The 27,761-nt window shown below is 42.1% G+C and overlaps 1 pseudogene; it reads right to left on the reverse strand.

The window, feature by feature from the left end:
- Positions 1 to 3,077: 3,077 nt before the first annotated feature.
- Positions 3,078 to 6,537, reverse strand: LOC136173534 (uncharacterized; annotated as a pseudogene).
- Positions 6,538 to 27,761: the final 21,224 nt, after the last annotated feature.

A 27,761-nucleotide genomic window follows, 5' to 3' on the forward strand; every position in this document is an offset into this window, starting at 1 on the left:
AATGAATTGTGTTTGTTCATTAGTGGTGAGGCAAGTTGGCACCTGCTTCTCCATTTTCAAAGACAGAGAATTATCCTGCAACCGTGCTACTCCAGTGGTTCAGTACAGCTCAGTCACTCAACTGCGTCCTACTCTTTGTGACCCCATGGACTGCAGCACGCCAGGCTTCCCTGTCCATCACCAGCTCCCAGAGTTTACCAAAACTCATGTCCATTGAGTCGATGATGCCATCCAACCATCTCATCCTCTGTCATCCCGTTCTCCTCCCACCTTCAATCTTTCCCAGCATCAGAGTCTTTTCAAATGAGTCAGGTGGCCAAAGGATTGGAGTTTCAGCTTCAACATCAGTCCTTCCAATGAACACCCAGGACTGATCTCCTTTACGATGGACTGGTTGAATCTCCTTGCAGTCCAAGGGACTCTCAAGAGTCTTCTCCAACACCACAGTTCAAAAGCATCAATTCTTTGGCACTCAGCTTTCTTTACAGTCCAACACTCACATCCATATATGACTACTGGAAAAATTATAGCCTTGACTAGACGGACCTTTGTTGGCAAAGTAATGTCTCTGCTTTTTAATATGCTGTCTAGCTTGGTCATAGCTTTTCTTCCAAAGAGCAAGCATCTTTTAATTTCATGGCTGCAGTCACCATCTGCAGTGATTTTAGAACCCAAAAAAATAAAGTCTCTCACTGTTTCCATTGTTTCCCCATCTATTTCCCATGAAGTGATGGGATGATGCCATGATCTTAGTTTTCTGAATGTTGAGTTTTAAGCCAACTTTTTCACTCTCCTCTTTCACTTTCATAAAGAGACTCTTCAGTTCTTCTTCGCTTTCTGCCATAAGGGTGGTGTCATCTGCATATGTGAAGTTATTGATATTTCTCCCAGCAACCTTGATTCCAGCTTGTGCTTCATCCAGTCCAGCATTTCACATGATGCACTCTGCATATAAGTTAAATAAGCAGGGTGACAATACACAGCCTTCACGTACTCCTTTCCCGATTTGGAACCCGTCTGTTGTTCCATATCCAGTTTTAACTGTTGCTTCTTAACCTTCATACAGATTTCTCAGGAGGCCAATAAGGTAGTCTGGTATTCCCATCTTTTGAAGAATTTTCCAGCTTGTTGTGATCCACACAGTCAAAGACTTTGGCATGGTCAATAAAGCAGAAGTAGATAGATGTTTTTCCAGAATGCTCTTGCTTTTTCTATGATCCAGCAGATGTTGGGAATTTGATCTCTGGTTCCTCTGCCTTTTCAAAATCCAGCTTGAACATCTGGAAGTTCATGGTTCACGGTTAAATTGAAGAAAGTAGGGAAAACCACTAGACCATTCAGGTATGATCTAAATCAAATCCCTTACGATTATACAGTGGAAGTGAGAAATAGATTCAAGGGATTAGATCTAATAGAATACCTGAAGAACTATGGACAGAGGTTCATAACATTGTACAGGAGGCAGTGATCAAGACCATCCCCCAAAAAAAGAAATGCAAAAAGGCAAAATGATTGCCTGAGGAGGCCTTAGAAATAGCTGAGACAAGAAGTGAAGTGAAAGGCAAAGGAGAAAAGGAAGGATACACCCAGTTGAATGCACAATTCCAAAGATTACCAGGGAGAGATAAGAAAGCCTTCCTCAGTGATCAATGCAAAGAAATAAAGGAAAACAATAGAATGGGAAAAACTAGAGATGTCTTCAAGATAATGAGAGATACCAAGGGAACATTTCATGCAAAAATGGGTACAATAAAGGACAGAAATGGTATGGACCTAACAGAAGCAGAAGATATTAAGAAGAGGAGGCAAGAATACACAGAAGAACTATATAAAAAAAGACCTTAATGGCCCAGATAACCTCAATTGTGTGATCACTCACCTGAAGCCAGACATCCTGGAATGTGAAGTCAAGTGGGCCTTAGGAAGAATCACTACGAACAAAGCTAGTGGAGGTGATGGAATTCCAGCTGAGCTATTTCAAATCCTAAAAGATGATGCTGTGAAAGTGCTACACTCAATATGCCAGCAAATTTGGAAAACTCAGCAGTGGTCACAGGACTGGAAAGGGTCAGTTTTGATTCCAATCCCAAAGAAAGGCAAAGGCAAAGAATGTTCAAACTACTGCACAATTGTACTCATCTCACATGCTAGCCAAGTAATGCTTAAAATTCTCCAAGCCAGGCTTCAACAGTATGTGAACCATGATCTTCCAGATATTCAAGCTGGATTTGGAAAAGGCAGCGGAAACATCTTTAACCCTCTTTTATTAGACTGTGATCTCCCTCTTCAAAAGCAAGAAGTTCTCATTCTAGTTTGCTTCCCAATTCTTTGTTAATCTAGAAATCAGAAAAACATCAAGGCAGTTGCTTCTAATGCGGATGGAAAATGAAACAGGCAAGTGAGAGGGTTTTCATTTGTTGACACAGAGAAAGAAAAATGACAGTGCTGTGAGTATTGAATATTCACACTGAATTTTTTTTTCACGTTGAATATTGAATAAGGTTGAATTTATCCAATTTGACCATCCATTATTCTAATTGTCTCTCTGGTTTTATGTTAAAATAACTTAAAAAAAAAAAACTAATGATAATAATGGGTAGAAAAAAACTAATGATGAAAATGGGTAGAAAAAATTTTGTTTTATTTTGATATTTTAATAATGCCCTTTGACACTGGCTTGTGGATTTTCCTGGTGACTCAGACGGTAAAGCATCTGCCTGCAATGCGTAAGACCCGGGTTTGATCCCTGGGTCGGAAAGATTCCCCTGCAGGAGGAAATGGCAACCCACTCTAGTACTCGTGCCTGGAAAATTTCCAAGGACTGAGGAGCCTGGTAGGCTACAGTCCATGGGGATCGCAAAGAGTCGTACACGACTGAGCAACTTCACTTTCTTTCACTTTTGACACTGGCAAAATAAGGTCACAAAATCACAAGGGTGGGAGCTAGTTTCCTGACATACAGGATAAACAAATCTCCCTGTGGAAGATATTTCCATTTTCCTCTCCTTTGTGCTCCACCTGTGGCCAGGGCTGATTCAGCGATTCTCAGTCTGTCACTCTGCCATGATAGTGAGCAGTTACTCTGAGAACAGACCGCAAAAAGAGCTTAAATAATCATCAATGGGAAACAGTTAAAAATACCATAGTGCTAGGGACATCATGCCGCAGTTGTGAAGAATGAGGCTGATGTAAGTGAATGACAGATAAAGCCCTCCCTGACCACATATTTTATGAAAGAAGGGTGTACTGGTTATCCAGTGTATAGTCTGCGTTTGCCAGAGAAACAGAACCAAACAATATATATTCTCTAAATACACAGACAGATACATATATCTATATATCTGTATCTGTTGCTGCTGTTCAGTCGGTAAATTATGTCCAACTCTTGAGATTTCCTAAGCAAGAATACTGGAGTGGGTTGCCACTTCCTTCTCCAGGAGATCTTCCCAACCCAGGGATCAAACCCAGTCTCCTGTATTGGCAGGAGGATTCTTGACTGCTGTGCCACCTGGGAAGCCCATCTGTATCTGCATCTTACATAGTAAGAGAGAGATTACTTTAAGGAATTGGCTCACACAATTATAGAGGCTGATAAGTCCAAGATCTGAAGCTGGCAAGCGATAGACTAGAGAGAGCCTGTAGTGAAAGTTCCAGTCCAAGTCCAAAGGCCTGAAATTCAGGAGAGCAGATGGCATAAGTTCAAGTCCAAGTTAAGAGTTCAAAGGCAGGTGAAGACTGTTGTCCCAGCTTGAAAATAGACAGGCAGAGAAAAAGAACTCTTTTGTACTCAGCTTTTGATTCTATTCAGGCATTCAGTGGACTGGAAGAAGTTCATCCACACTGGGAAGAGCAATCTGCGTTATTCAGTCTACTGATTTAGATGTTAATCTCATCCAAAAATGTTTAACCAAATATCTTGGCATCCTGTGAATTACTGACACACAGAATTAATCATCACAAGTCTACTCCTTGTCAACTTGTCACTCATGCATCTTCCTCAACTATACATACCTAAAGCCTCAAAAAAAATAAAAGATATTCACAAGATCCTAATTCCATCTAACATGATAAAACTGTTCTGTGTACAATCAGAAATGTACTGATCCTTTCCACAGAAGAAGTAATGTGATGTCCTTAAATGATGTTTACTCTTTTCCTTGATATCCTGTAACTTAAATATTATGACATAAAGTCAATACAGCGATGTTAACACGATTAGGGAGTACAAAGGGAAAGAAAACGAAGATACTTGCTTTATACACACACACACTCACACACATTCATAACAAAATAAGGAGGAATACTCATGACAATTGCAGTCCCTATTTCTGTAACTGGTCATGTGGTCACAGCTAGTATTTATAACTACCTTCTTCCACCATGGGCTTCGCTGTTTGCTTAGATGGTAAAGAATCTGCCTGCAGTGTGGGAGACCTAGGTTAAGTCTCTGAGTTGGGAAGATACCCTGGAGAAGGCAATGGCTACCCACTCCAGAATTTCTGCCTAGAGAATTACATGGACAGAGGAGCCTGGCAGGCTCCAGTCCATGGCGTCACAAAGAGTCAGACACAACTGAGGAAATAACACTTTCACTTTTCTTCCACTGACCATTCTCTATTCCCTTTGCCTTTGGTAAATACTTCATCTGGTAGTGACTCTTACCACACTGAATTGATCAAACCTTCATTCCTGAAAGATCTGGGCCACAGGTAGTCCTGCCTGGATTCGGTTATTGTTTGCTACTGACCTTAATCACAAGGCATGGTAATATTGATACCTCCTTAAGGGATCTTCTATATTCCAGACACACTCTTCCATATCTCTGTTGCGGAGTAAAGTCCATCTTTCTCTTGGTAATCAGGACCAGTCATCTCAGCCAGCATAGTAACACACTGCATTTCCTGTTAAGTCAGAGGCAAGAGGAGTTCCAAGTGACCAGACAGCAATTTTAAATTTCAGTTCAGTGAAATCATTATTCTATCTCCTGATGAAAGCATTTTTCTCTTTGGCCTAAGATTTCTAAGCCAGTAGAGCATAAGGTCATGGGAGCAAGAAGCAAAAAAAAAATTTTTAATGTGGACCATTTTGTTAAAAATTATTTATTTTTAATTACGTATAATTGCTTTACAATGTTGTGTTGGTTTCTGCGATACATCAACATGCATCAGCCATAGGATACATATGTCTCCTCCTTCTTGAATCTCCCTCCCCCCTTCCACCCCATCCCATCCCTCTAGGATGTCACAGAGCCTCAGTTTGTGTTCCCTGAGTCATAGAGCAAATTTCCACTGGCTATCTATTTTGATGCGGGCCAGTTTTAAAGTCTTTATTGAATTTGTTGCAATATCACTTCTGTTCTTTTATGAAGTTTTTTTGGTGTTATGGCCACAAAGTATGTGAGACCCTAGCTCCACAAACAGGGATTGAACCTGCACCTCCTGCTTGGGAAGGCAAAGTCATAGCTACTGGACCACCATGGAAGTCCCAAGAAGCAAAACTTTTGCTAGTGGGTCACTAGGGGTTGTAGTGAGCAGGTGCAGTCATGTCTGACTCTTTGTGACCCTATGGACTGTAGCCCACCAGGCTCCTCTGCCCATGGGATTCTCCAGGCAAGAATACTGGAATGGGTAGCGATTCCCTTCTCCAGAGGATCTTCCCAATCCAGGGATCGAACCAGCGTCTCCTGTGTTACAGGCAGATTCTCTACTGTCTGAGCCAGCAGGGAAGCCCACAGTGAATAGAGTCACTTCCACTTCCACCCTTGATTCACGAATCTCAGCCTTGGGAGACACAGCAACAAACAGTGCATTCAGGGCCTTCACAGCCTTCTGGAGAAACCTGACCCAGTCCTGCAAGGTACTGCCATCTGCTGGATGCTGTAACTGATTCTTCAAAAGGACATCCCACCATTCCACCAAGCCAGCTGCTTCAGAACAGTGAAGAACAGGTAAGGCAGGGAACTCCATGAGCATGGAGACACTGACACACTTCTTTTGCTCTGAGGTCAGCTCCTTGATCAGAAACAGTGCTGTGTAGACTGCCATGATGGTTGATAAGGTGTCCTGTAAGTAAGATGGTAGTTCTGGTAGAAGCATTGTGTGCAGAGAAAGGCAAGTCTTATATCCAGAGAACAGATCTACTCCAAGGACAAGATACTGCCCCCTCCATGATGGAAGTGGTCCAATGTAATCAACCTGCTAGCAGGTAGTTGCTGATCACCCTGGGGGACAGTGTCCTATCTAAGACTCAGTGTTGGTCTCTGCTGCCAGATTGGATACTCAGCAGTGGCCATAGCCAGGTCAGCCTGGTTGGGTTGAAGTCCATGTTGCTGAGCCCGTGCAAAACTTCCATCCTTGGCACTATAGCCACTTTGCTCACAAGCCCACTGAGTTATGACGTGGGGAGCTGGGAAAGAGGCTGACTGGCTTCCACAGACAGGGTCATCCTACCCACTTGATCATTAAAATCCTCCTCTGCTTAGGTTACCCTAGGGTGTGCATTCATATGGGACTCAAATATCTTCATGTTTTCAGTTATTCAGAGACATCTATCTATATACCTCTTACCCAGATTTCCTTGTCACCATTCACGTTCCTTCTGAGTCCCTGACCATCCAGAAAAACCAGTGGCCGCAGCCATGAATTAGTACATAATCACATGTCTGATCATTTCTCCTTCCAAGCAAAATGAACAAGGGCACAATGCTCAAAGTTCTGTCCACTGGGAGCATTTCCCTTCAGCTTCAGGGATGTCCCAGAAAGGGGCTGTGGTCTGCAGCTGACTACATTCCAGTGATGCATGCATATTGTGTAGAACCATCTGTAAATCTAAGTCTTCCTCCGTCAAGTGATCAATCACAGAGAACTCTCCATGAGGCCATAGGTACAGGCAGAGAGAGAGAAGAACGTGTAGCAGAAATGGGGACATGGGCACTTGGGCCACTTCGTCAAGTAACTTACATGCGCCCTCAGGGCCTACTTGGGCCCATCCCATGTACACCACTTCCATTTCATGATAGAGTGCTGCCGTACAAGCCCAAAATTAATGGCTTGGTGAGTCAGATCACACCTAGCTTGTGATGAGCATCTTAGGTCTTATGGTAACTTGCTGGTGTATGGTCAAGCATTCAGTCTCTACTAAGGCCTAGTATCAGGCCAAGAGCTATTTCTCAAAAGAAGAGTAGTTATCTGCAGAGGTTGGCAGGGCTTCACTGCAAAATCCTAAATGTCTGCTCTGTGGTTCACCTTTAGGGGCATTCCTGGTGGTTCAGATGATAAAGGACCTGCCTGCAGTGCAGGACACTGGGTTCAATCCCTAGATTGCAAAGATCCCCTGGAGAAGGGAATGGCTACCCACTCCAGTATTCTTGCCTGGGAAATTCCATGGACAGAGGACCGTGGTATGCTACAGTCCATGGGGCCACAAAAAGTCAGACACAGCTGAGTGATCAACACTTTTACTTTCTTTAGGGACCTTCCAAAGGCTTCATATCACACCCCCATCTGCCACTGACACTTCTGATAATGTCGGATCTGCTGGATCTTGTGACCCAAGGATCAGAGCAGCTTGTACATCAGCCTAGACCAATTGCAGAGTCTTCTCTTTTTTTGGATCCACTTATAATTGGTCAGTTTTCAGGTCAGTAAGAAATGGGCTGGAGTAATTCACCTAAATAAGGATTATGTTGCCTCTGAGATCCAAGGAGGCCCACTAGGCATTATGTTTCTTTCTTGGTTTTAGGAGTGGCCAAATGCAACAACTTATCCTTCACATTGACATGCCCTATACTACTAGACCCCTACAAATGTCCCTGAATATAGAGGGCCTCTAAATTTCTGTCAGATTTATTTATCACCTTCTGACATGCAAATGTCTTGCCAATAAGTCCAGAGTACTTGCTATTTCTTGCTCACTATGTCAAAGCAGCATAATGTCTTCAGTGTAATGCAACAGTGTGACACCTTCTGGGTTTCCCAGGTGGTGCAAGTGGTAAAACATCCGCCTGCCAATGCAGGAGATGCAGGAGATATGGGTTCTATTCCTGGGTCAGGAAGATCCCCTGAAGAAGGAAATGGCAACCCACTCCTGTATTCTTGCCTAGAAAATTTCATGGACAGAGGAGCCTGGTAGGCTACGGTCCATGGAGTCACAAAGAGTCGGACACGACTGACTTATGCACGCACGTGACATCTTATAGAAGGGAAAGGCAGTCAAGAGTCCTAAGACCTAAACTAAGACACGGGGTGAAACAGTTGATACATCCCTGACACAAGAGAGTGAAGAAATATTACTGGCCTTGCCAGCTGAAAGCAAACTGCTTCTTAACAAGTTAAGAGGCAAGCATTTACCAGATGAGTCACTGCATACCAGGTAGTAGGGGAGGTTCTAACTTGCTCAAGCAGTGAAACCACATCTGGTATCACAGCCGCAATTGGAATGACAATCTCATTAAGCTTGCGATAGTCCACTGTCCTTCTCCAGGGCCCATCTGTCTTCTTTACAGGCCAGATAGGTGAGCTGAATGGGGACATGGTGGAAATCACCAGTGTGCATCTTTCAAGTCCTTAATGGTGGCACTGACCTCTGACATTCCTCCAGGAATGTGGTGTTGCTTTTGGTTTACTGTTTCCATAGGTGGAGTTCTAGTGGCTTCCGTTTGGCCTTTTCCACCATCACAGCCCTCACTCCACAGGTCGGGGAACCAATGTGGTGGTTCTGCCAACTGCTAAGTATATTTACTCTAATTATGTTTTTGAGAGGGTTTCCCAGGTGGCACAGTGGTAAAGAACTTACCTGCCAATGCAAGTGATATAAGAAATGTAAGTTCAATCCCTGGATTGGAAAGATCCCCTGGAAGAGGGCATGGCAACCCACTCCAGTATTCTTGCCTGGAGAATCTCATGGACAGAGGAGCCTGCTGGACTACAGTCCTTAGAGTCACAAAGACTTGGATATGACTGAAATGACTTAGCGTTCACATGTTTTCTAGAACTGGAGAGATAACCACAGGGTGGATTTGGGGACCCACTGGGCCCATGGTGAGATGGACCTGAGCTAAAACTCCACTGGCCACATCACTTCCATAATTCCCCTACTCTGACTAGTTGACCTCAAGGACATTTGGATCTCCTGGAATTGGGGTCAATGAAGGGCCAGGTCCATTAGTCCCTGAAAGGTCTAATTATTTCCTTTTCCCCAGTGCACAGTTTGCCTGGTAAGGGCCACAGGTCCCTCAAGGAAGGCTAGGAGAAAGATCAACAGTACAAATGTTTAACAGTGTTCAAAGGCAACTGGTCTCCCCTTCGTTCAAGGGGTTCTGGGTCTGTAAGCTGGCTTAAGGCTGAGAATTGATTAATGGGCTGTTACTCCCCATTTTTATGATTCAGATTTGACTTTCTTTAACTTGACCTTGAATTTTTCTGTTTATACAGATCAAGTAAGTATTCAGTAGGCTTCCAATCTATTTCCTATCTACTTTCAGAAACACTGGTGTCAATGCCATAGGTCTGTGGGAGTCAGACTGTTCTGATTGCTGCTTTAACTCTGCTGTCCATCACTTGACCTCTGGTGGTTGAATGTGGCCATTTGGCCCTTGTCATCCACAGATCCTACCACAGTTAGGTTTTCCAATTCAATGCCTACAGTCCCCACTGTAAGGTCTGGTATATAGAGAAGAGCAGTCACAGAACTCTTAAGAATGCTGGGGCTACTCTCACAAATTTATTTCTCACAGTTGAGGTGACTGGTATATCTTCTGGACCCTCCAGTGGGTGGTTAAGTAGATCTTAAAAGACAAATTCAATCTAATATTGCAAATTCCCTAAACCTTTGAATTCCACCCTACATTAAACCAAGGCATGTCTACTACTTCTAAATTCTAATTTGTTCACCATGGGCCCCTTTTTGGTCCGTGTTTCAGCCAACAAACCAAACAAACCACTTGAGCCCTTCCTGACTCCTCAAACTGCAATATTCAATGCAGCATCTCTGCTTTGAGAGCCCATATCAATCCACTGGCTCCATCCAACTTTATGTTCCTTCCATCACTACCCCACACTTCAATATCCAATCCCACACATATTCTCCATATTTGTTTCTGTATAAATTATAAAATTCAAAGTAGTTCTTCCAGAGTAGAGCACACCTCCTTATGGGTCTCACTCTGTATCTCTGTGTTAAGGCTTCTGGGACTTGAGTCTAGTTTTAGGTCTCAAGGGCTTCCCTGGTGGCTCAGACGGTAAAGAACCTGCCTGCAATGCAGGCGATGTGGGTTTGATCCTTGGGTCAGGAAGATCCCCTGGAGAAGGGAATGGCAACCCACTCCAGTATTTCTGCCTAGAGAATTCCATGGACAGAGGAGCCTGGCGGGCTACAGTCCACGGGGTCACAAAGAGTCAGATATGACTGAGCGACTAACACTTTCCTTTTCATAGGTCTAGAAGCAGACAGGGTTGAATTATAGAGAGAACCAGCACTGTCTTCTTTGGCAATTGCCTCAGGAGAGGCCATTATAGTTTCTTCAGACTAGAGGAATCCCCTCAGATGGAGGTGGACAGACTGCTACTAGTGAGGGTAGGGAAGCCACTTTTTTCTTCCTTTTGGCCTTGTGGCATGCAAGATCTTAGTTCCCTGACCAGGGATCAAACTTGTGTCCCCTGCAGTGAAAGTGCAGAATCTTAACCACTGAACCACAAGAGAAGTCCCAGGGAAGCCAGTTCCAAATGGCCACATTCAGCCACCTAAGGTCAGGTGATGGAGAACCTGCTTTCATTCAGGATTTCTTCCACTGGCAAAAATGACATTAGAATTAGGTGCTCAGCTTCTCCAGCGTACCAGGGTCTTACCACATGTCCCCATTACAGCTTACACAATTCCCACCCAGTCAACACCTTCGCTGTAACAAGGGTCATCTACCATGGCTGGTAGCTTAACTTGTGCTGCCATCCAGCCAGTCACAAGATAAGATTCTCTGTTTGGGTTTAAACAACCTCAGCCCTGAAGCTACGGTAGTGAAGGGTCCATCAGGACACTCAGAGATTTTCAGGTCATGCTGTGTGGTGCGTGTGTTGAGAATCTGAACCTCTGAACTCAAACTTTTCCTTCACCACTTAGTCTAGTGGCCTGAGGACCAACCAGCCATTCTCACTATATTTGTTAGCTTTCCAACGATGTTTGGAAAGTTTCATATTCACCGTCACTCAGTTCTCTGATTCTCATAAGTTGTTGATTTAATAGTATGCAATGGAGATATTTTCCGTATCTCTATTGCCAGATCATGCCATGGACTACAAGTGCTCTCTTTACTACTGGAAATAATCATTAGTGTCTTTTAATCTAATCATACGAGACATTCAAGTCCCAAAATCCCAGAACCCATTTAAGAAAACTTCCTTAACATTCTGTTCCTCTAGAGTCACTCTCGGTACCTAAATCTATACTAATCTGTGTTCTCCAGTGAAATAGGACTACCAACTATACCATGGCCCAGTCAAACTGACACATACAATTAACTATCACATGTACTGATGCATAATAAATTATTCCAAAATATAGCAGCTTAAAAGAGCAAACACTTATTGTCTCACTGCGGTATGTCAGGAATCAGGTAACAGCTTAGACTCTCTTAGGAGGCTGCAGTCAAGGTGTTGGCCACAGCTACTGTTATCTCAGGGCTCGAGGGGGAATGGATCTGCTTCTAGCTCACTCTTGCTGTTTTCAAGTCTCAGGTCCCACCTAACTGTTGTCCAGAGATTAATATTTTTTTTGCAACATAGGACTAGTCCCAACATGGCAGCTTGCATCCCCCACAGCAAGGGCTCAGAGAGAAAGAACAAAACAGAATCCCATCTTCCTGTAACCTAATCTTGGAAGTAACATATTATTGCTTTTGCCTTATTCTATTGGTTAGGAGCAATTCACTAAGTCTAGCCTACTCATTTGTGTGCATACATGCTAAGTTGCTTTAGTCACGTCAATCACTTTGAGATCCTATGGACTGTAGCCAGTCAGGTTCCTTTGTCCATGGGATTCTCCAAGCAAGAATACTGGAGTGGGTTGCCATGCCCTCTTCCAGGGGATCTTCCCGACCTAGGGATTGAACCTGCATCCCTTACGTCTCCTGCATTGGCAGGTGGATTCTTTACCACTGAGCCACCAGGGAAGCCCAGCCTACTCATTTTTGTATATGTAAAAATCTAGCTCTCAAATAGCTTGTGTGCGGAAAGGAACTGGAAAGCTACAGAGCAGGCCAACATGGGTGGTTGGTTCTTCCTGTAAACGTAGTGGAATTCTGGTATAGGGGAAGCCCAGATGAGATGGGGATGCAACGGAAGAAATGGTGTTAAGAAGGGCTTTCACACTTCCATTTTATTTGCATTGTTTGAGTTGTTTTACCAGAATATATTAAAGTATTGCATGTGTAATTAAAAATAAATACAAATCCAGAAAAATCCTCACTGAAGTCAATAAAGTACTCTTATTTGCTGTTGAAGGAAAAAACAATTTTAAGGAATGAAATGTCATAATCACTGAAATGTTCTTATACTGAAAGAAGCGCTTTAAGACTATCTGCAGCTTACATTATGAGCTATATGCAAAGGTACAATAAAGTGGTGACCTTTTAGTTTGGACTTGATTTTCCTAAGTTGAATGGAACTCCAGCAGTGGCTTTTAATTGTTTTTTGATTAAATACAACTGAAAGTATCTACTTAGGTTGTCAGTGGGAACTAGGAGGGCAAAGGGCAAGAGTTAAATAGACTTGTTCGTAAGCTAATTTTTGAGAATGATTTTTTTTTTTGCATATTACTGAGATGGAATATAATTTTTCCATGAGAGACCATTATGCTAACAATGATAAAGCTACATGACATCTTTTGAATTTTTAATATGTGCCAGGTTCTGTGCTAAGAGCTTTTCATACATTATCTCATTTAATCCTGACACCCCTATGCAGAATGCACTATAACTGCTCTCTTTTTCAGGCTAGGAAAGGCTCAAGGTCACACAAGAGTAAGAAGTTAATATCGAGCTCTGTTCAATGTTATGTGGCAGCCAGGATGGGAGAGGAGTTTGGGGGGAAATGGATACATGTGTATGTATGGCTGAGTCCCTTCGCTGTTCATTTTAAGCTATCATAACATTGTTTGCTAATCAGCTATACCCCAATACAAAATTTAAAGTTTCAAAAAAAATTTTTTTTTTTTTAAATTATGATGTGGGAAAAAAAAAAGTGGTTAAGCTGTGATTCAGAGGTCTTTGTTTTATGACTTCCCTGTGAGGAATGAGGCCCATCTCTGACCCTGAGAACAGGAGCACTCTACCTGGCTCGTGCATGTCCTTGGTCTTCTCAGTTGTGTCTGACTCTTTGCAGCTCTATAGACTGTAGCCCACCAGGCTCCTCTGTCCATAGGATTCTCCAGGCAAGAATACTGGGGTGGGGTGCACTTCCTCCTCCAGAGGATCTTGTCCACTCAGGGATCGAACCCATGTCTCTTGCATCTCTTGCATTAGCAGGCAGATTCTCTACCACTGTGCAACCTGGGAAACCCCACTATCTGGCAGAAAATGTAAAACGTGATGATGAAATTAAATGACAACTCTTTTCTTCTGCTGTTCTCCAGAGCGCTTGCCTGACCAGGATTTAATCTCAAAATCTGGGCCCCAGCTCTTCCTAGATGGTGGATCTGGTCTTACTCAGGTCATGTCTCTGGGTCCAGGAGAGAGGTCAGTTGTGGAGTACAGACTTTATATTATTATGTGAGAGATTCTTCAGGCACCAAATAAGGAGATGAATGTTTTCTTCTATCAAGACCAAAATTTTCTTCCTCCAACCAAGACCAGGAGGGGAAAAGGGAGCCTCACAGAAATAAATCAAACATGTCTTATCCACTGGGGTCGAGGGGGAGGTGTGTGCCTGGTAAGCAGGATTACGAGGACATTGAGTACTGAAACAGCTTAAGTGCCTCGTTACACAATTGAGAAATCCAGGGGCCAGAAAGGAAAGTGATTCATGAACTTTCTACCAACAAGGGGATAGCTGGTAGTAGAGGCCAGATCTCCTGGCTCCCGGCTCAGTGCTCTTTTTCTATCATGTGCCAAGATGAAGACCTCACATCCTTCTGGCTGAGATATGTGATGGGGTTAACAAAAGTGTAGATAAACCGCACACAAAGAACAGGAAATCTTTTAGGAGCACGGAGGATCCGAATGAGAGCAGCTCAACACAGCCAGAAACGCAGAAGAGGGTCACTCTCCAGCAAGCCGTACCCACTGGGGTCAGGCCACAGTGTGAAGCAGTAGGAATGTACCAGCTGACATAGGCTGAAAGTCAAAGGGCAGGTAGAAAAGACGTGGAAAGGGCTTCAGTGAAGAGAGGCAGTTCTTGAAAGCTATTCCAGGCTTGGAGAAAGGAACAGACAAGGAGTGAGTCAGTGGGGACTAAACCTCCTATGGAAAATGCCCTGGGCTCTGTCAACTTAAGGACCCAAGTTGGGTCCTGGGACTGTGATGAAAAAGTTTTGACTCTGGGATACAGAAGGGATCAAAAACTGAAATGCCTTCAGTAGCTGGAGGGATGATGAAAATAAATTATATGAGCAGGGAGAAGCGAAGTCTTTGCCCCACCACCTCTTTTCATCCCTCTCAAACTAGTTTTCGAAAAGATCGTCAACAGTAAGGATTGGGTCACTTAAGGCAGAAATTTGATTTTTCATATGGTTCATCAAATGTGTTATATTAGAGTTCTGAAGAATAGCAAGGAGAGATAAGAAAGCCTTCCTAAGTGAACAATGCAAAGAAATAGAGGAAAACAATAGAATGGGAAAGATCAGAGATCACTTCAAGAAAATTAGAGATACCAAGGGAACATTTCATGCAAAGATGGGCACAATAAAGGACAGAAATGGTATGGACCTAACAGAAGCAGAAGACATTAAGAAGAGGTGGCAAGAATACACAGAAGAACTATGCAGAAAAGATCTTAGTGACCCAGATAATCACGATAGTGTGATCACTCAAAGTCAGATGTCTTGGAGTGCAAAGTCAAATGGGCCTTAGGAAGCATCACTATGACACAAAGCTAGTGGATGTGATGGAATTCCAATTGAACTTTTTCAAATCCTAAAAGATGCTGTGAAAGTGCTGCACTCCATATGTCAGCAAATTTGGAAAACTCAGCAGTGGCCACAGGACTGGAAAAGGTCAGTTTTCATTCCAATCCCAAAGAAGGGCAATGCCAAAGAATGTGCAAACTACCATACAGTTGCACTCATTTCATATGCTAGGAAGATAATGCTCAAAATCCTTCAAGCCAGACCTCAACAGTATGTGAACTGAGAACTTCTAGGTGTATAAGCTGGATTTAGAAAAGGCAGAGGAACCAGAGATCAAATTGCCAACATTCGTTGGATCATTGAAAAAGCAAGGGAATTCCAGAAAAACATTTACTTCTGCTTCATTGACTACACTAAAACATTTGACTGTATCAAATGTATCCAATACTTTGGCCACCTGAGGAGAACTAACTGATTGGAAAAGAACCTGATGCTGGGGAAGATTGAAGGCAGGAGGAGAAGGGGACAACAGAGAATGAGATCGTTAGATGGCATCAGCAACTTGATAGACATGAGTTTGAGCAAGCTCTGGGAGTTGGTGATGGACAGGGAAGCCAGGCGTGCTGCAGGCCATGGGGTCGCAAAGAGTCAGCCACAACTGAATAACTGAACTGAACTGAACTGATGGACTTGGAGGGCATTATGCTAAGTAAAGTAAGTCAGACAGAGAAAGACAAACACTGTATGATATCACTTATATGTGGAATCTAAAAAAATGCAATAACTTACTGAATATAACAGACTCACAGAGAGAACAAACTAATGCTTACCAGGGAGGGAAACGAAGCAGGGAGGGGGAATAAAGGGATGGGGGAGTAAGAAGTACAAACTATTATGTAGAAAACAAACTACAAGAATATATTGTACAACATGGAGAATATAGCCAATATTTTGTAAATATAAATGGATTATAACCTCTAAAAATTGTGAATAACTATATTGGACACCAGTAACATATTGTCCAGCAACTATTCTTGAGTCAAACAAAACATGAATAATGATAATGATTCTGTTGAATCAGAAAATAACCCAATAGTTCATAGTGACACTTAAAAATGGTGGTGGAAATGAGCCTTCTTCTTTCAAAGGCTGCTAACCAGTAAATGTAAAAAGAAAATATTGAGTCAGAAAAATTACCATTTTTGCCACCAATATTGTAATAATTTAGGCAAAGATCATAAATTTAGATGCTGAAATTATTGAATGAAAGATTTTCAAGGATTATTGAGCAACAGGTATTCACACATTATCATGTATTATCCCACAGTTACCTATTAATTATAATATCACTCACACACACACACACACACACACACACACTGGAATGTGTCAAGATTAGTACCCTGATCTTTGTAAACCTTCAGTAGCCCAGAAATGGGAGGAACTCTTATGAGATCTTCAACAGTAATCTTCATTGCTTCTGTTTTTATCTTTGGGCATGTTGTTTTGGAACGCTCCTACTTCTAGACACAAAAATATTGTTCCTGCGGTAAACTGAGGCTATCAGAATAGCGATGCTGAGAAGCTAAACCAAGGACCTTATTTCATGATATAAATCCACTGTGTCTTGCTGCAAAGCAGTATTTTAACAAAGCCAAGGTCCTGCAGAAGTGTATCTTCTGTCACAGAAAGAATTCTTTTCCACGTTTCGAGTTAGCCTGTGCACTGCTTGCTGATGGGTTTCTCGGGTAGCTCAGCTGGTAAAGAGTGTGCCTGCAACACAGGACAGCCTGGTTCAATCCCTGGAGTCGGGAAGATCCCCTGGAGGAGGGCATGGCAACCCACTCCAGTATTCTTGCCTGGAGAATCCCATGGACAGAGGAGCCTGGCAGTTACAGTCCATGGGGTCACAAAGGGTCGGTCACGACTGAGTGAGAAAACCCAACCCAGTACCACTTGGCTGTTATCACTGGAGATGTGTCTATATTCTTCTTAGTGGGGTAATGCACACAGAAACGGGAGCAGACCCCCTAAAGCTGCAGGACTTCACGGAGGAACTGACCTACACTGAATCCATGTCAGCACAGAGTGGACTGTGGATACACTCACTGAGATTCCATAACCCAGATTGTGCTGATACCAGCTGCGGTTATGTTGTAATTTCCCTGGGGGCTGAGAGAGGATGGAGCTCAGGATAACCTGAGGGTTAGGGTGGGGATTCTTTTGAAGGGAAACAAAATTCCACTGCCAACCTTCTACCTGAATAATGAAATGTGTACCCATTATTCTTTAGCTGTCTAAATATAGGTTTACATAGGTTCTATAATAGGTTCACAATGATAAACTACTGGGGTGTAAAATCTGAGGATGGAAGAGGGGCAGGAACTAGAGAGGAAGGAGAACTTTTTCCTTGGTCTGGGTCCTTGTTGAAAGTTTACATCAAGATAGTTGGGAGCTGGGAATTATCATAGTCCAGAGGTTAGGACTCAGAGCTTTCATTGATGAGAGCTGGTCCAGATTCGATCCCTGATCCCAACAAGCTGCATGGTACTGCCAAAAAAAAGAGGAAGAAAAGAAAATTGAGAGCTCAACAGGGAGGCAGTCAAGGCAGGCCCACTGGAGGAGGCATCTCTGAGAGAAGACACTTCTAAGAGCCACTGGAAGAACACAACTGCCTGTGCTAAACTCCCCTGGCAGCCTGGTTCAGGTGTGCTGGGGAGATTAGGAGAAGCATGTGCCCCAGCTAGGGGGAAAGCGCTGCCTTTCCCCTGGGACCAAAGGGGAGCCAGCAGGGATATTGCCAGTTAATAAAGATATAAACAAATTTGCCAAAGGGTAGAGGTCATCAGGCATACATATTTTGTGTCTGTTAATTCATGGATTAAGTAGCCATTCCTCAATGGTTGTGTCTCTTCCTTATAGCAGCTTCACAATCTCCTATCAGTAATTCTGAAATCCCGATGACTTTGAAGACTTAATATATATTTTTTTACAGGTTTGAAACAATCTCATTTGGTGGCAAAGGTTGACTAGAACTTATGTGAAATTATTTATACTGTTTATGTCACTTGAGTTCTGAATATTTATATGCTTTGCTGCAGAAAAATATATGTGTTTGTCAGTAGGGCACCACCCCAGACATCTCTCTGTCTGCCCTGTGGCAAGGGCCCTGTAAATCTGAAAACTGCTGAGTTCCAAACCCTGTCTGGACCCAAGGGATGAGGATTTAGACTTAGATAAGGAATTTGCAGCTGTATGAACCTTCATTCAAGCTGGAAGTTGGCCTCAGAGTCCTTGGGGAAGCAGAGCCTGTTTCCCTTGATCTTTAGATATAAACGCCATCCCACCTCCTGCTCCGGTTCTGAGATAAAAATGAAGCAGTCTTTGGGCCTAGCAAAGAAAACAATGGTCTCAAAGGCCCTTGCTGAATCATCTAACTTCGGGGAAAACAAAACCGAACTTTAGGTCCTGCCCTGATGCTCCCGGCCTGTTGCATCTACCTGGGACTTATCACCCCCTGCCCCAAAAACTTCCACCCCCCTGTTCAACTACAAATGCCATCTCAACTAAAGAATGCCCAAAACGTCCCACCTGACTAACTAATGTTTCCCTTATCGCTTCCACAAACCTCCCTTTAAATACGAAGCCTCCCTGATTCCTCTCGAGCTCAGACTGGTCGTTAGACCGACTGTCACCCCTCCTTGCCTTGAATAAAGGTAACCTACCTCCGTTGAGGTCATCTCTCCTTTTCTGCCTCGGCCAGAGCTATACCTTACAAAAAAATGTGCATTGTCTGTACAGGTTTAAACTATCTGAAGTGTGTTGCCAATAGTAAAACTCAGGTAGTTACACAAAAATGTCTCGATTTCTAGTGTCTGTTGGGAAGCTGGAAAGCTAGCAGTACTGAGTCTGAATTCTGACAGATCAGATAGTTGCTGGCACTGAATAGCAAGCTGCTTGTTTAGATGGGAAGATTGTCTATTTGCCAGTTTCCACCACTCTCAACTATCATATAGAAGTAGGAGGGAATGGGGCAAGGCACAACCTTTAAAAGATTCTAACACCATACACAAAAATAAACTCAAAATGGATCACAGATCTAAATGTAAGACCAGAAACTATAAAACTCCTAGAGGAGAACATAGGCAAAACACTCTCCGACATGAATCACAGCAGGATCCTCTATGACCCACCTCCCAGAATATTGGAAATAAAAGCAAAAATAAACAAATGCGACCTAATTAAACTTAAAAGCTTTTGCACAACAAAGGAAACTATAAGCAAGACAGCCCTCAGATTGGGAGAAAATAATAGCAAATGAAGAAACAGACAAAGGATTAATCTCAAAAATAAACAAGCAACTCCTGAAGCTCAATTCCAGAAAAATAAATGACCCAATCAATAAATGGGCCAAAGAACTAAACAGACATTTCTCCAAAGAAGACATACAGATGGCTAACAAACACATGAAAAGATGATCAACATCACTCATTATCAGAGAAATGCAAATCAATACCACAATGAGGTACCATTACACACCAGTCAGGATGGCTGCTATCCAAAAGTCTACAAGCAATAAATGCTGGAGAGGGTGTGGAGAAAAGGGAACCCTCTTACACTGTTGGTGGGAATGCAAACTAGTACAGCCACTATGGAGAACAGTGTGGAGATTTCTTAAAAAACTGGAAATAGAACTGCCATATAACCCAGCAATCCCACTTCTGGGCATACACACTGAGGAATCCAGATCTGAAAGAGACACGTGCACCCCAATGTTCATCGCAGCACTGTTTATAATAGCCAGGACATGGAAGCAACCTAGATGCCCATCAGCAGATGAATGGATAAGGAAGCTGTGGTACATATACACCATGGAATATTACTCAGCCGTTAAAAAGAATTCATTTGAATCAGTTCTAATGAGATGGATGAAACTGGAGCCCATTATACAGAGTGAAGTAAGCCAGAAAGATAAAGAACATTACAAGCATACTAACACATATATACGGAATTTAGAAAGATGGTAACGATGGCCCTATATGCAGGGCAGAAGAAGAGATGCAGAAGTACAGAACAGACTTTTGGACTCTGGGAGAAGGCTAGGGTGGGATGTTTCGAGAGAACAGCATGTATATTATCTATAGTGAAACAGATCACCAGCCCAGGTGGGATGCATGAGACAAGTGCTCGGGCCTGGTGCACTGGGAGGACCCAGAGGAATCGGGTGGACAGGGAGGTGGGAGCGGGGATCGGGATGGGGAATACATGTAACTCCATGGCTGATTCATGTCAATGTATGACAAAACCCACTACAATATTGTAAAGTAATTAGCCTCCAACTAATAAAAAAAAAAAAAAAAAAAAAGAATGACAGCCATAGCACACAACAGAAATGGTTAAGAGCTATTAATTTAAAAAAGATGCACAATATGAGAGTTGTGATTTAAGGTTTATTTGGGGCAAAATGAGGACTGCAGCTAGGGAGACAGCACCTCGGCTTGCCCTAAATAAAACTTAATTCGCAGTTCTCACATTTGTGCATCTTTTTAAAATCAACAGTTATGGCAGCTGACAAAGCGACCCAGAGTGGACTTCCCTCCTTGACCTGAACTGTGTGAGGAACCAGCAGCTCCTGGTACCAGCAGTCATCCCTTGTGTTCATCTTCCTCTTTGGGAAGTCCAGACAAACTCCTGTTTTGGTTGATGATCCTGAGTTTTATTTAGTGGTGGAGCAGGTTACCTGCCCTCTCTCAGTTGAAAGATACTGGAGCAGGGCAGTTGAAAGATAAGGAGGTGTACCCACTCATCGTCTAGACACTGCGTGGGGTTCGGTTGAAAGACACGGAGGTTGCTTAGTTGTAGGAGTCAGAGGGGTCTGTGCTGAGAAGTTAGGTGAGAGGCTGATCTGATGCTTTCCCTCGTCAGATGTCCCTAAAATTCCTCATCAGAATTCCCCCCTCAGATTTCCCTACATTTCCCTGAAATTTGTCAGGATAAAAGTGAAGATATTACATGAGAACTTCGTTCCAAAGGAAAGGGACGAGACTCCTCCCGGGCAGGTACCGTTTTCTCAGGTGGCTGAGAAATTTATGGGAGTGGTAGAGGCTGAGTCCTTATACTATGGGGTGGTCCCATAGGGACTCTCCACCCCCATACTTATTAATTAAAATGCTTGCTCATCCAAGTGTCACAGATAGGAACTGGCCACTTAGTGATCTGAGGGTGCTGAAGGGCGTTAACTGAGACACATAAGAGGGCTGAAAGGACTCGGGGGCGACTCCTGGAGGAGCCGTGTGCCACACGTGGAACATGGCCCACCACACAGGCCCACCACGCAGTTCCACCAGCCACTGTTATCTCTGACAGATTCAACTAAAAATGGAAAATAGACCCGCCCAAACACAGAAACCAGGGCCGTCAGAAACCAGCTTCTAACACTCCAGCCAGGGTTATGTACTTGTGAAACTTGTAAGTACTTACTTAACTTGGAAATTATACTAAAGGGGATCTCAACTAAAATGGCCAAATCAGGGTGCTTTTGATACTCCAAAATTGGTATTTTTGTGTGCACAGTTAGAAAAAAAAAAAAAAGAGCCAATCATAAGATCAAACAGACTGAATGGAATGTTTTGGTATCTAGAGGCTTCTAAAACAGGAAATGATAGAGTAACTTCTTTGCAGGAAATCAACAAGAAATTGCTTGAAACTCTATCAGAACTAAAAAAGGCCACCAGCACTGCTTCTCCCTCTCCCTCTGCTCCTCCCGTGTATTCTTTTCCATCTGAAATGCCTGGCCCAGACTTTTTCTCTTTCAACTCTTCTGCTTCCTGCTGCTCCCTTTTCCCCAGCAAAAGAGGATTAAAAAAAAAAAATCAGAAGTGATTACAGCTCTTATAAGGAGAAACCTATTACAGGGAGAAGTGAACCATCCTCAGTGTTTATCTATATACCCTGGACCCAAATAGAACTTCGGGCCTTAGCTAAAGAATTTCCTGATCCAAGTCAGGGTCCATTGGGATTTGCTAAGGAATTTGATTTAACCATCTGGTCCTATGAGCCAGGTTTTCCAATCTGTATCAACTAATACAGCTGTTACATTCTGAAAGCAAAGCAAGGGAATGAATAGAGAAAGCAGGAAGGAAAAGCCCCTTAATGAACTTTAAATCACATAGTCCAGAGGATCACAATGAATGCAAGGAATTAGCTCAGAAATTACTCGAAACTATCCCAGAGGTTTCTCCAAAAACTGTAAATTGGACAAAGGTTTAACAATGCAAAGAAAGATCAGATGAATCAATCCAGACTATTGTGGGAGATTGGAAAGAAAAAACTTTTAAGCAATATTCTGGCTTGACACCTGAATCATTCTCTAACCACCAAAATGATGCTTTGCTTAATTCTGCCTTTAAAGAAGACTTAGATAAGAATTTGGCTACTTTTAATAAAAAAGAAAACTTAGCTCGGTCCCTGGAGAAGGAACTGGCAACCCACTCCAGTACTCTTGCCTAGAAAATTCTATGGATGGAGGAGCCTGGTGGGCTACAGTTCATGGGGTCGCAAAGAGTCAGACACGACAGAGCGACTTCACTTCACTTAGGTTGGTCTGGGTTATACACAAAATGGCCTTGTTATACTGGCTGACCAACTTTTCAAAACCATTAAAAAGCAAGAAAAGGGGGTATGTATGAAAATTATGAATATTCACCTCTGCCAATTAATTACACAATGCCGGTAAGGTTTGTCATTCAGTCACTCAGTCATGTCTGAGTCGTTGTGATTTTGGAGTCCAAGAAAATAAAGTCTGTTACTGTGTCCATTTTTCCCCATTGGTTTGCCATAAAGTGATAGGACCGGATGCCATTATCTTAGTTTATTGAATGTTGAGTAGGTTAACCGGCCCCTAATCAGTTTAACTCCCAAACAGTAGAGAAAGCTTGAAGAAAAAAAATATATATCTGTTGGTCCTTTAATGGACTGGAACCTGGTGGTCCAGCGAGAGAGAGAGAGAGACAGAGACAGAGAGAAGAAAAGAAAGAAAGAAAGACACGGGGACCCAAGCTCTGATGGAGCAAAGGTGTTTTAATCAACATGGCGTGGGCATATATACTGTCTTACAAGGTGGCTATTCTCAGCAAAGACAAAGATTAAAATTCCAGACTTACAAAACGTAAGATGATCCCTATCAAAGAGAGAGTTGCAAACAATCACCCCTTACCATTTGGCTCATAAAAAGGAAGAGGGTACTTATCACTGTAATGAGAAATGCCTGGATTCCTCAGCCCCGGGAAAGGCGTGCCTCTCCTCTTAATTCCTGAATATTCAGGACTTAATAAGGGCCAGAGGGTTCCTGACAGATCCAAAACAGCACACAGGAAGCCTCTTGTTAAATGCTTCCTGACATATATCTCTATTTAGAATTCTTTCCCTGAGGGAACAACTCCTACAAGGAGAACCTGATTTTTGCTTCCTGTGCCTTGAGACCAGAGCTCTCTGGATCACTTATTGTATCTGGACCATCTCTAATTTCTGAAATTGAGGAGAGAAAAAGAAAAGGGAATGAAACATTTAAAAATTGTCTTATTCCAACTGTTATTTATAATTAGTAAGTTTTATATTGTGATATCAGATTCATGACTAAGTTTAGAAAATAAAACTAGATATATCATTGTGTCTGTCTGGATGTATGTATGTCTCAATATGTGAGTTTGTCTTCGGATAATATTACTGAGGTTAATTTGTAGAAGAGCTCTAATCTAATTTGTCTAAAGAAAAGTTGTTGTTGTTCAGTTGCTAAGTTGTGTCCGACTCTTTCCAGCCCCATAGACTACAGCATGGGCGAAGGCAATGGCAGCCCACTCCAGTACTCTTGCCTGGAGAATCCCAATCCCATGGACGGAGGAGCCTGGTGGGCTGCAGTCCATGGGGTCTCTAAGAGTCAAACACAACTGAATGACTTCACTTTCACTTTTCACTTTCATGCATTGGAGAAGGAAATGGCAACCCACTCCAGTGTCCTTGCCTAGAGAATCCCTGGAACGGGGGAGCCTGGTGGGCTGCCGTCTATGGGGTTGCACAGGGTCGGACACGACTGAAGCGACTTAGCAGCAGCAGCAGCAGACTACAGCATGCCAGGCTTCCCTGTCCTTCATTAGCTCCCAGAGTTTGCTCAGTCATGTGCATTGAGTCAGTGATGCTATCTAACCATCTCATTCTCTGCTGCCCCGTTCTCCAAAAAGCTTTCAATCTTTCCCAGCATCAGGGCCTTTCCCAGTGAGTTGGCTCTTTGCATCAGGTGGCCAAAGTATTGGAGCTTCAGCTTCAGCAACAGTGCTTCCAATGAATATTCCAGGTTGATTTCCTTTAGGACTGACTGGTTTGATCTTCTTGCAGTCCAAGGGACTCTCAAGAGTCTACTCCAGCAGAATTCAAAAGCATCAGTTCTTCAGCACTCAGCTTTCCTTATGGTGCAACTCTCACATCCACACATGACTACTGGAAAAACCATAGCTTTGACTAGACAGACCTTTGTTGGCATAGTGATGTCTCTGCTATTTAATACACTGCCTAGGTTTGTCATAGTTTTCCTTCCAAGGAGCAAATGTCTTTTAATTTCATGGCTGCAATTACCATCTGCAGTGATTTGAAGTCCAGGAAAATAAAATCTCTCACTGTTTCCATTTTTTCCCCATCTATTTGCCATGAAGTGATGGGACCAGATGCCTTGATCTTAGTTTTCTGAATGTTGAGTTTTAAGCTAACTTTTTCACTCTCCTCTTTCACTTTCATCAAAAGGCTCTTTAGTTCTTCACTTCCTGCCATAAGGGTGATGTCATCTGCATATCTGAGGTTATTGATATTTCTCCCAGCAATCTTGATCCCAGCCTGTGCTTCATCCAGCCAGGCATTTCACATGATGTACTCTGCATATAAGTTAAATAAGCAGGGTGACAATATACAGTTTTGACATACTCCTTTCCCAATTTGGAACCAGTCTGTTGTTCCATGTCTATTCTAACTGTTGCTTCTTAACCTGCATACAGATTTCTCAGGAGCCAGGTAAGGTGGTCTGGTATTCCCATCTCTTTCAGAGTTTTCCACAGTTTGCTGTGATCCACACAGTCAAAGGCTTTGGCGTAGTCAATAAAGCAGAAATAGATGTTTTTATGGCACTCTTTTGTTTTTTCAGTGATCCAATGGGTGTTGGCAATTTGATCTCTGGTTGGCCTTTTCTAAATCCAACTTGAACATCTGGAAGTTTGTGGATCACATCAAGAGATATCTGGAGTAACAGGCAGATAAGGAAAGGAAAGATATACCCAAGTCCATCATGCTACTGCAAATGGCAAAATGTTCTCTTTTATGGTTGAATAGTATTCCATAGTCATAGAATATATGATAATATATATATGTCAAATATATATATATCACATATATGAGATATATATATCTCACAACTTCTTTATCCAGTCATCTTTTGATGGACACTCAGATTGCTTCCATATCTTGGCAATTGTAAATAATGCTGCTATGAACACAGGGATACATGTATTTTTTTGAATTAGTGTTTTTGTTTTTGTCAGATATATACCCAGGGTTGGAATTGCTAGATCATATGGTAGTTTTATATTTAGTTTTTTGAGTACCTATGGACTCATGGGTTCTTTCTTAACTCAAGATAATATAACTATTACCATCATTATTCTTTTTGATGGTATACTTATCACAAATTTGGCCAGCGGGAACAATTCTGAGCTAGCTGCTATATCCTTTGACATGTCTCCATTAATTAAGAAAACTTTGCCAATTTTATGCACAAGATTCTCCAGTTCACTGTGCACTTTTCATGTTCCAAACTGTGCATTTTCCATATTCAGCCATTTCTCCAAGGAACCTGAGTTCCTTCCAGTGGAGGACAATATTTAGAAATCAGCATCTGCATACTAGGTATACCCATTGTTGTCAGAATATTACCACTCCTAGGCTTTTTCAGGAAACTAGAAAATAAAAATTTCAGAGCTAGAAAATATTAAACCATGACTTAATACCAATACCTCCAATGTAAATCAGATGCAGTTTTAAAAAATGACTCTTCCATAACCTCTTCCTATTCCAACTGGTGTCTCCTTTCTCCCACAGTGAGAAAGAACCTGGTTTCCAACAATTTCTTCTAATCTATAGTATGTACAAAATACCTTTAGAATTTCTTCACTGATATCATTATTTTAAAAAAATAAGAAATGATCAGTATTTCTTTGCAATTCATTTGGTACTTAGAATACATTTTATTAAGGGAGTATTGTGCTCAAGTCAGTTGAATTAATTATTTTTTGCGTGCCCATGGTATCAGTTTGATAGTTTCATTAGGCAGGTTAATTTGTGACTCCTTGATTCCAATATTTGAGTTTGCTATTTAAATACTTGTTCATTTAATATGCAAATATTTACATGGTTCAAAAGTAAAAGCTACAAAGAGATAAGCTCAGAGAAGTTCCATTTCATTTTCAACATTTTTGTTAGTTCCTACTTTATCCTTTTCACATAATTTTTTCAACAAAACGCAAATATATATGTAGCTTAGGGCTTCCCAGGTGGCACTGGTGGTAAAGAACCTGCCTGCCAGTGTAGGAGACGTAAGAGATACAGGTTCACTCCCTGGGTCAGGAAGATCCACTGGAGGAGGAAATGGCAACCCACTCCAATACTCTTGCCTGGGAAATGCCACAACAGAGGAGCCTGGCGGGCTCTAGCACATGGGATTGCAAAGAGCTGGACACGACTCAGCACACACGCAGAGCAGGATGCAGATAGGTAGTCTTATTTCCTTCCTTTTAATGCAACAGTGTTTTATTATCACAATTTCCTTGAAAACACTCCAGATCAGTAGATAGAGATTTTTGCTGCATAGTATTCCATTATTTGGATGTATCATCCTTTACTCAACTAGTTTTATATGGGTGGGCATGTAGGGCATGTATTTCTTCTATGAAAATTGACTTGTTTAAGTTTCATCCTTATTAGGAAAAATTTTGGAAATTTTAATTTTTCTATGGAATTAGTTATTTCAACCAGGTTTTCAAGTGCATGTGCTTGAAGTAGTGCTAAGTAGTCTCTTAAATGTTTAACATTTTCTTCTGTTTCAGAGCTTGTATCTTGTCATTTCTTGTTTTGTATATTTTCCCCCTTTTATCATGATTAGATTAGTTGATGGTTTAATTTTTTTTTCCCACAGAACTACTTATGTTATTTTTCCCAAAGATTTATTTATAAATTTTTTTATCTTTCCTAGTCTAATAATTAATTTCTCTGCTTCTTAATCTTTATTATTTTCTTCTCCTTGCTTTTTTGTTTTTTCTCCCTGCTTTCCTTTATTTTAGTATTCTCCATCTAGGTTTGGACTTGAAAATTTAGTTTATTCATTTACATTCTTCCATTTTTACTGATGGATTTTAGGCTACTGATTTTCCTCCTATTGCTGCTTTCTTTGTTCCTCTATCCCCTATATTCCTAAGTCTATAAAATTGACTTAGATCTAGAAGCATGATTAGATTTTTATTCAAGAATACTTCACTGATGGTGTTACGCGCTTCCCATTACATTTTACCATGAGGCACACATTATCAGCTTTTCCAGTTTTATTGCTGCTAAAGGTGATCATCAGGTTTTAGTGATGTTAGCCACTTTTCTCCATTTTAAAGTTCCTTATCAACATT

Source organism: Muntiacus reevesi, chromosome 8 (genome assembly GCF_963930625.1).
Source record: "Muntiacus reevesi chromosome 8, mMunRee1.1, whole genome shotgun sequence".
Classification (NCBI taxonomy): domain Eukaryota; kingdom Metazoa; phylum Chordata; class Mammalia; order Artiodactyla; family Cervidae; genus Muntiacus; species Muntiacus reevesi.